The 8,922-nt window shown below is 46.0% G+C and overlaps 1 pseudogene; it reads left to right on the top strand.

The window, feature by feature from the left end:
* Nucleotides 1–5,809: 5,809 nt before the first annotated feature.
* Nucleotides 5,810–7,936, top strand: LOC125530919 (annotated as a pseudogene).
* Nucleotides 7,937–8,922: the final 986 nt, after the last annotated feature.

Here is an 8,922-nt window from a genome sequence, read left to right as displayed (position 1 = left end):
AGTAGTCATGCGATTTTGGTATTCGTTTGATATTTTGATAAGATGTATGTTGTCTAGCCTCTAGTGGTGTTATGTGAACGTCTACTACATAACGCTTCACCATTATTTGAGCCTAGAGGAAGGCATTGGGAAGTAATAAGTAAATGATGGGTTGCTAGAATGAAAGAAGCTTAAACCATAGTTTATGCGTTGCTTCGTAAGGGGCTGATTTGGATCCATATGTTTCATGCTATGGTTAGGTTTACCTTAATACTTTTGTTGTAGTTACGGATGCTTGCAATAGAGGTTAATCATAAGTGGGATGCTTGTTCAAGTAAGAACAACACCCAAGCACCGGTCCACCCACATATCAAATTATCAAAGTATCGAACGCGAATCATATGAACGTGATGAAAACTAGCTTGACGATATTTCCATGTGTCCTCGGGAGCGCTTTTCCTATTATAAGAGTTTGTTCCGGCTTATCCTTTGCTACAAAAGGATTGGGCCACCTTGCTGCACTTTATTTGCTTTTGTTACTTGTTGCTCGTTACAACTTATCTTATCACAAAACTATCTGTTACCACTTATTACCACTTATTTCAGTACTTGCAGAGAATACCTTGCTGAAAACCGCTTATCATTTCCTTCCGCTCCTCGTTGGGTTCGACACTCTTACTTATCGAAAGGACTGCGATAGATTCCCTATACTTGTGGGTCATCATAATACTTAGGAGGTGCCTACTACTACGTGCAGCCTGCTGACGACGACCAGGAGTAGTTTAGGAGGATCCCAGGTAGGAGGCCTGCGCCTCTTTCGATTTGTATCCCAGTTTGTGCTAGCCTTCTTAAGGCAAATTTGTTTAACTTATATCTGTACTCAGATATTGTTGCTTCCTTTGACTCGTCTATAATCGAGCTCTTGTATTCGAGCCCTCGAGGCCCCTGGCTTGTAATATGATGCTTGTATGACTTATTTTATTTATAGAGTTGTGTTGTGATATCTTTCCGTGAGTCCCTATTCTTGATCGTACACGTTTGCGTGTATGTTTAGTGTACGATTGAATCGGGGGTGTCACAACTCCTATGATTATGTAAGATAAGAAACGTTAGGAGAGGAAAAACACAACTAAAACCTAAGCATCAGGCCACCAAGAGAGAGACATGTGCAAACATCTGATATGCTTTAAGCATCCGAAGACATCATTAGTAGACAGCTCAGCTATTTACGTCTTAAAGTTTCAAAGGAAGCGTGATGCAAAGAAATTATATATGTCACTAGGTTGTATCTTGCCTATAGGATGTGTTGTCAGATACTTACTTATCTTTTCTATTATATAGAGAGCAACATTTATAAATCAGAATTTACAAACTATGGAACTTGGTATGTATTCTGCATACAGATAGCTAATCTACAATTATGATGACAACATGGGGCTTGCACTTTAGGTTTACAATAGCTTAAAAACAATACTTCCTCCGTCCCAAAATTCCTGTCGATACATCCGTATCTAGACAAATCTAAGACAAGAATTTTGGAATATGGATGTATCTAGATACATCCGTATCTAGACAAATCTAAGACAAGAATTTTGAGACGGAGGGAGTACCTATTAAGTACTTGGGTTGTGCTTGGTGCTCTTGAAGAAATTGTAGGTGCACCTTCAAATTGAAATAGGAGTAAACAGTAAAAGTAAAAGGAGAGGGAATATACGAACATGACAAAAAAAAGATTTTCAAGTTCACTTTAGACATGGATTGCCAAGGGAAACCTGCGTTGACATATGCAACGTCTGATTTTCCTTGGAGTATGAGTTCGCCTAAAAAGACTCCAGCTTTCCACAAATGCAAATAATAATAATAAGGCAAAACGTGGATCTATCGTAATTCTTGTAGTCAATCTACAATACCCTAAATCTTGAAGGGGCTTCTAAGTAAAAAACGTACACATAGAACCTTGGGTAAACGTACGTGGAAACCAAATTCCAGCATGAATGAAGATTAGACCTGGAGAAAGAAATTTATTCCATTATGAACCATCCTAACCAGACAGAGAGAAGTCCACACTTTCCGGTGATCAGACACCCAATGAAGGAAGAATCTCATGCAGAGGCGGAGCCAGGATTTTTCAAAGCCTAGGGCTATAAGTAAGCGGCTAAAAAAAGTTAAGATTAGTATACCACATATATCAATGCATGCTAGAAATACACTACATATTCGCATTTCGTAGGAAATATGAACTCCATTATTAAAACAAGAGAAATTTCATAGAAATATGTAAATAGTTTAACAAAGTGCATTGCTGCACAAGCTGGTACTAAATTAATGAAGGCTTGATTAAGTTGATCCCATTGTTTCTTCATCAAAACTAGAAGGACCTGGAGCTATCAAAGTAAAATTCAGTTACACAAGACAGTGGACATAGGCTAAGTCAATTGTTCATAACTTTTGAAAATAATAACATAATATACCATTATCTCGAAGTGTGTAGTAACACAGGATGTAATTGACCAAGTCTGCTTCGTTTTGTATTTCTAATTTCCTGTTGACAATGAAAGAAAATTGACTGAAGTTGTACTGTTTAACAAAATTAAATTGACTTAAGTCATACAATTTAACAATACCAAGTAATTGATTTCGTCCATGATACAGAAGAACCAGGGAAAGTAAGTTAGATGGCACTCCCTCAGTTCTTTTAACTAAAACCACGACAAAACTTATGAAACCGAGGGAGCGTTTTTGGAATTACCTGTTCAGGGCATTGGGGAATTAGGTAGTAGAAATAAGTTGGATGATATATACTAGGAACAGATTTACTAAAAAATATATACTAGAAAAGATAAATTGTTGGATGATTACCTGGGTTTGGTAGTGGGCAGCTGAGAATTACAAAACATGAGGTAGCCAATCAGATTGTTAGGGCTCAGGCGCGCAGCAGGGGCTGCTCTGCGATGAGCGCCGAGCCGCCTTGACGAGGGGATGCGACGCAACTGTGATTCAGGATTCGTTTCCAATCAGATGAGATTTTCATCGATTAGGCGAGCTGGACTTATCGTTGGGCTATTCTATTTCGTTTAACAATTGGTATGGATAGAATGGGCTAAGCAAATGCACGTCCATGCGCTCTTGCTTGGGGTTGGATTAGCAGGCCTGGGGCTGGGCCTCTATAACACCAAATTTTGAAAAAAATACAAAATAGATGCATGTGTACTAGCTGGGCCATGCCGCCCCAGGCCTGATTTCGCCCCTGATCTCATGCGAACCCAAAGACCAAAGAGAGGACGAAGACAAAGATTATGGCCTGACAGGCAGCGTAGTTAAACTTGGCCCATGTAAGCATCGCCGATTTGTCGGGTGCAAACAAAGCCACGTCGATATTCAATTGCGATGTACACAATCATATCACATTTGTACCTGCGCAGACATGAATAGCAAAAATTAGTTGAGGAAATAAGAGAAAAATCAGACCGAAATTGCAGCAACACGCCATCAAAATGAGATTAGTCCAGACTGAGGATAGGAAGAAGATCGAACGTGGGGAAGAAAAGAATATGAAGAGGAAGGGTCGATGGGGAGAAGATGATTTGGTTGATTTGTTGCGACTAAGAGGCAAATTTTTTTAAGGAAATGAAGAGGCGAAGTGGAAACGCTGAGCAGATGCTGGGTGGGCAACGGGGAGCAGCTATGGAGCCCACAGACTTGGTTTGGGCATCCCACGCGCACGAAGAGTCAGAGGCAACACAACGGAATTGGGTGCTATGCCCAGAAAAACGTGAGAACATGCCATATTTTAAAGAGATAATGCATGCATTGTTTGGTAACTGAATGCATGCTGGGCAATAGATGCTGATGTGTATATGCTGCATGTTGAGATAAATCAAGTAGTGAGGATGAACTTCTTAAGTATATAGGATTTGAGACAGTGAGTTGTCCCATACTAAATTCCATTCATGAATCCATTGTGCAATGGACCAGCTCATGCATTGCTAACCCTATATCTCGCTTACTGTGAGTTGCACAAAGCTCTCGCCTATGTACTTTCATGCATTTCCCTAAAAATATCATGCATGGGCCGCTGCCCAGTAACATTAAGTTGTCTTTTATTATACTTTTGTTCTTTTATTTTTATGTCGGTATATTATGTTTTTGTTTTTATTATCTTCTGTTGTTGCATCTCTTTCATTGTTTCATATTTCACCTATCAACTTTTGCATTTCCATTTCACAGGTTTATTATTTATGTGTTGAGGAGTAGATACATGATTTTGTTACAAGACAGAAGAACATTTGTTTCGGAACATATGGGCCTAAAAACTCATGGACCTTTGGCTTAAAGATATATGAATATTAGTTTTACCGGCACGTTTTTTTTTCTTCTAAAACACATAAACATTTATTTTGATAGACACGGATATAAATTCCGCATATGTGAGTTCTAAACCTAGGACAAAACGAGTGGCGCAGGTATTTTACCGAAACCCTCGAAATCAAATACAAGAAGCATTTTTTTTCTGCAACTCCTGACATTTTTGCACATACCAAAACATAAAAAAAATACATGAATGCTTTTATGAAATACATAACCATCTAGGTTGACACACTTGAATATTTTTTGTCAGCCCATGCATTTTGTTTTATTTTTACTAATTACGAATTAAATGATTATAACAAATTACCAAAATAAATACTCCCTCTGTCCCAAAATATAAGAACGTTTTTTACACTAGCATAATATAAAAAAAGTTCTTATATTTTGGGACGGAGGGATATTTTCTAAATATCGTATTTTTCAGGGGAATGGAAAGCCAGGCTGTGCATGTCAATAGGCTGAGTTTCTTGAGCGATACATGGGCTCTCTTTAGGAGGCCAGCACCCGCGTTTGTGGGCCGGCCTATGCGGGCGAGGTACTACAGCCTGCAACGCGTCCAAGTGTTTGAGAGGACTTGGTTTTAGAGATATTGATCTCTTTAACCTCTCACTTTTAGCAAGGCAAGCATGGCGCTTAATTCAGTCACCCAACACCTTAAGTGCCAGAATCCTACAAGCAAAGTATTTTGCAACTACGTCTTTCCTTGAGGCAGAATTGGGGGGCAAACCAACTCAGATATGGAGAGTTATCATTGAGGGGAGAGGAGCACTTGAACAAGGTCTGATACGGAGGATTGGAACTGGAGAAGAAACCAACATATGCGATCATAATTGGCTACCACGTTCGGGCCTAATGAGACCTATGGCAAGCTTGGTTGTTGACAAACCGCTACATGTGACAGAGCTACTTGATGCAACTGAGGCAAGGTGGATAGAAGAGAAGGTGCTACTGTTTTTCTGCCTGTGAACGCCAACATAATACTAAAAATACCACTCTGCACTACAAAAATTGATGCTTATTGGGCTTGGGGAGAAGATGAACGAGGAGTTTTTCAGTAAGGTCAGTGTATAAATTACTGTTGAAACTGAAATTACAAGGGGAGGCGTTGCTGCAGCCGGTGGGAGGACACTCAAATGAGGCAATAGAAGAGGCAGCTTGGACTGCCTTGTGGCACATCAAGGTCCCCTCAAAACTTAAAATGTTCTTATGGAGGTTATGCCATGAGTCGATCCCAATAGCTGGTGTTTTACACCACCGGAATATGGCAACTTCAAGTGTGTGTGCGTTCTATTCGGCGCAAGATGATTGGAAGCATGCGTTAATGGATTGTGTAATGGCTAGAAGTGTATGGTCACTTTGCTCAGAGGAAATAGTGGAGGTAATGCTTGACAACTTGTCCTTTGATGCAAAGAACTGGATCTTCACTATGCATGATTCGTTGTCACACACGGAATTCACACGGATGGTGGTGACCCTGTGGGCGGTCTGGCGATCAAGAAGAAGAGCAATACATGAAGATATATTTGACAGTCCTTTCTCAACTAGCTCGTTTATGAACCGCTACCTGAGGGAGTTGGAGATGGCTGAAACGAGAGATGGAGGAGCTTTGAAGCAACGACGCATTATCAGACCAACTGTGTGGGTGGCTCCGCCTGAAGGACATGTGAAACTGAATGCGGATGCAGCAGTGTCCAGGGAAGAGGACTATGGTGCTGTGGGGGTGGTATGCCGTGATCATGATGGCAGCTTTTTGGAGGCCTCAGCCCTAAAACTCAAGTTCATTACGGATGCGAGCACCTTGAAAGCGATTGCCATACGTGAGGCCCAAGCTTTGGCGGAGGATCTTTATGCTCAAACGGTTCAGATTGCATCGGATTGCAAGAAGGTGGTTGGTGATGTCCAGAGAAACTCGGGAGCTGGATATGGAGCTATCGTGCATGAAATCTTACATCACGTGGAGTCTTTTATTTCATGTAAAGTAGTTCATGAGTATAGGAGCTCGAATTTCGAGGCTCACAATCTCGCTAAATATGCTTTGTCATTAGGATATAGCCGTCATGTGTGGTTGGGCCAACCAGGAGACCTGGATTTTCTTTCTGTAAATATTATGAACAATGAATAAAGCGGGCGAGTTTGTCTTAAAAAAAGTGTTTCTCAAAAAAAAGAGAGCAATACGCCCAGTCTTCTTTTTTTACCGCTTTCGTTCAGGGTTGGTGTGAGAAACTTTGAGGCGTGCCATTCCGGTATGGCCACTGCCTGCCGAGTACCCTGGCAAGCTGGTGCTCTGTTTGCAAGGGAACCAGCTGCGAGCGTGAGTTCTCAGAAAAAAAAGAAAAGCTGCGAGCGTGAGAGTCCGAGAAGAGCCTACCACGTCGAGCCGAACACCCGACACTCGGACGTGCCGACGCGAACGCACAACGCATTTCCTTCTCAGTCAGGCTGCAGGTGGGACTGCCCGTGGGCATCCCACCTCAGTCCACCTGATCCCACTATGAATTGGTGGGAAGTATTGGGTTGCCCACATGGATTAAGCGGGTAGAAGTGGGATCCCACTAAAAGAATAAAAACACAGGACATTGTATTCAGAACAACAGCTACATTGCGTCTCAGCCTCCTCCCTGGCGCTGCGCCAGCGCGGCGCGTGTCCGCGTCCCATCTCGCGGCCGCGGTGCTGAACTACGTGGACGTCCTGCCGGAGGCCCTCGCCTTCATCCAGCGGTTCAAGAGCAAGACGGTGGTGGTGAAGTACGGCGGCGCGGCCATGAAGTCGCCGGAGCTGCAGGCGTCGATGATCCGCAACCTTGTCCTCCTCTCCTGCGTCGGCCTGCGCCATGTGCTCGTGCACGTTGGCGGTCTGGAGATCAACTCCTGGCTGCAACACATCGGCGTCGAGCCGCAGTTCCGCAACGGCCTCCGCGTCATCGACACTCTCACCATGGAGGTCGTTTGTGAAGGTGCTGGTCAGCAAGGTCAACATCAACAAAGCAGCTCGTCTCCCTCATCAGCCTCGCCGGCGTCACCGCCGTCGGCCTTTGTGGCAAGGACGCGCGCCCCTCCCCTTACGCCGCAGTCCGCGGGTTCGTCGGCGAGGTGACGCGCATACACCTCTCTGTGCTCCACCCGATCATCGCGTCCGGCCACATCCCAGTCAAGCCAACCGTGGCCGCCGACGAGACTGGGTAGGCCTACAAGATCAACGCCGAAACTGCTGCGGTGGAGATCGCGGCTGCCATTGGCCTCGAGAAGCTCTTGCTTTCTTTTTAGAAGAGCAGAATTTGTTGCTCATCACTACCATTGGCGACGGGATTAAGTGGGACTCCAATGGGCTAATAGGGCTAGCCCACCCAATTTTCTTCTTGTCCAATAGGAGCCCATTAGAACAGTTTAAGTGGGAATGGGATGGCTAATCCCACTTAGTCCCACTCCCCTCCCTCAAAAAAAAAAAACTTAGTCCCACTCCCACTTGCAGCCTGACTTCTTACCGAGAACTCGCAGGTCGCAGCCCGCAATACTAAAGAGCAACTCCAAAGCAGGTACTTCGACTTCCGTTCGAATTGGCACCGACAAAAATAAAGGCCCAACGCGTCTACCCATTCGCAAAATGCGTCCGCTTCACGTCCTCACTGGATGGTCATCCAACTACCACGGCCAGCTTAATTTATGACGATTGCCTATCTCAGACCCACGCGTCAGTGACGACGGTCGGTTTTTCTAATCCGGGCGTGCCGGGGAGGGGGGGGTCCTCATCCGCTCCAAAAGGCCTCGTCCTCATCTCGCCACCCTCTGCTTCCCCGTCGGCGGCAACCCTAGCCACCGCAAGGATGGATTTCTTCTCCGGCAAAGACAAGGGCAATGATCCCACCACCTCTCTCCCCCCTCCCCCGCCTCCGCCGACGTCTTCCCGCCGATCAAGGCAGCACGTGAGAGTCCCAGTGCATTAGGCGAAGCGGCACTGGGAGAACTGCGTCCTTCTCCCCTACCCTGACGTCACCCTGCCACACGACTCACACTTGGATCCGGAGAGGATCCCAGTGCCGGCGGCGCCGCGGTCGGCGAGGGCACACACGGAGGAGGTGCGGCACCAGCGTGCGCTGCTGAGCCGAGCCGCGACTCTGCCTACGACGTCGACTCGCCCTATTGGGCGCGTTGCTTCGCCTTCAAGCACGAGGAGGCCAAGCAACGCAGCATCCGCGACGTCTCACATGGCTCCCCGTCGACGCCCCTCGTTGTTCGCCATGAGGACCAGGCGGTCCCGCTCTTCAGCCAAGGCCGAGCCGGAGTCGACCCCTATCGAGCGCTACTCCTGGATCGGAGTGGTGCGTGAGTGGGTCAGCGCGCCGGCGATCTGGATGGGGGCGACGAAGGTGCAGGAGGCGGCCTACCTCGAGCAATGGCGCCAGCGGCGAGCAATGGCGCCAGCGAAGGCTGGCCAAGGAGCGCCGCGAGGGTAAGTACCTCGAGCAGCTGGAGCGCGATGCCGAGGAGGAGGCGCGTCGTGCCCAGCCGGCGGCAGCACAGCACCCCGACGGACGACATCGCCAGAGTCTGAGACACGACGGCTCCCCGGGACGGGCC

This window comes from Triticum urartu, unplaced genomic scaffold, assembly GCF_003073215.2.
Source record: "Triticum urartu cultivar G1812 unplaced genomic scaffold, Tu2.1 TuUngrouped_contig_6657, whole genome shotgun sequence".
In the NCBI taxonomy this organism is placed as follows: Eukaryota; Viridiplantae; Streptophyta; class Magnoliopsida; order Poales; family Poaceae; genus Triticum; species Triticum urartu.
The sequence above is the reverse complement of the archived record's forward strand: the minus strand, read 5'-3'. Positions and strand labels throughout refer to the sequence as shown.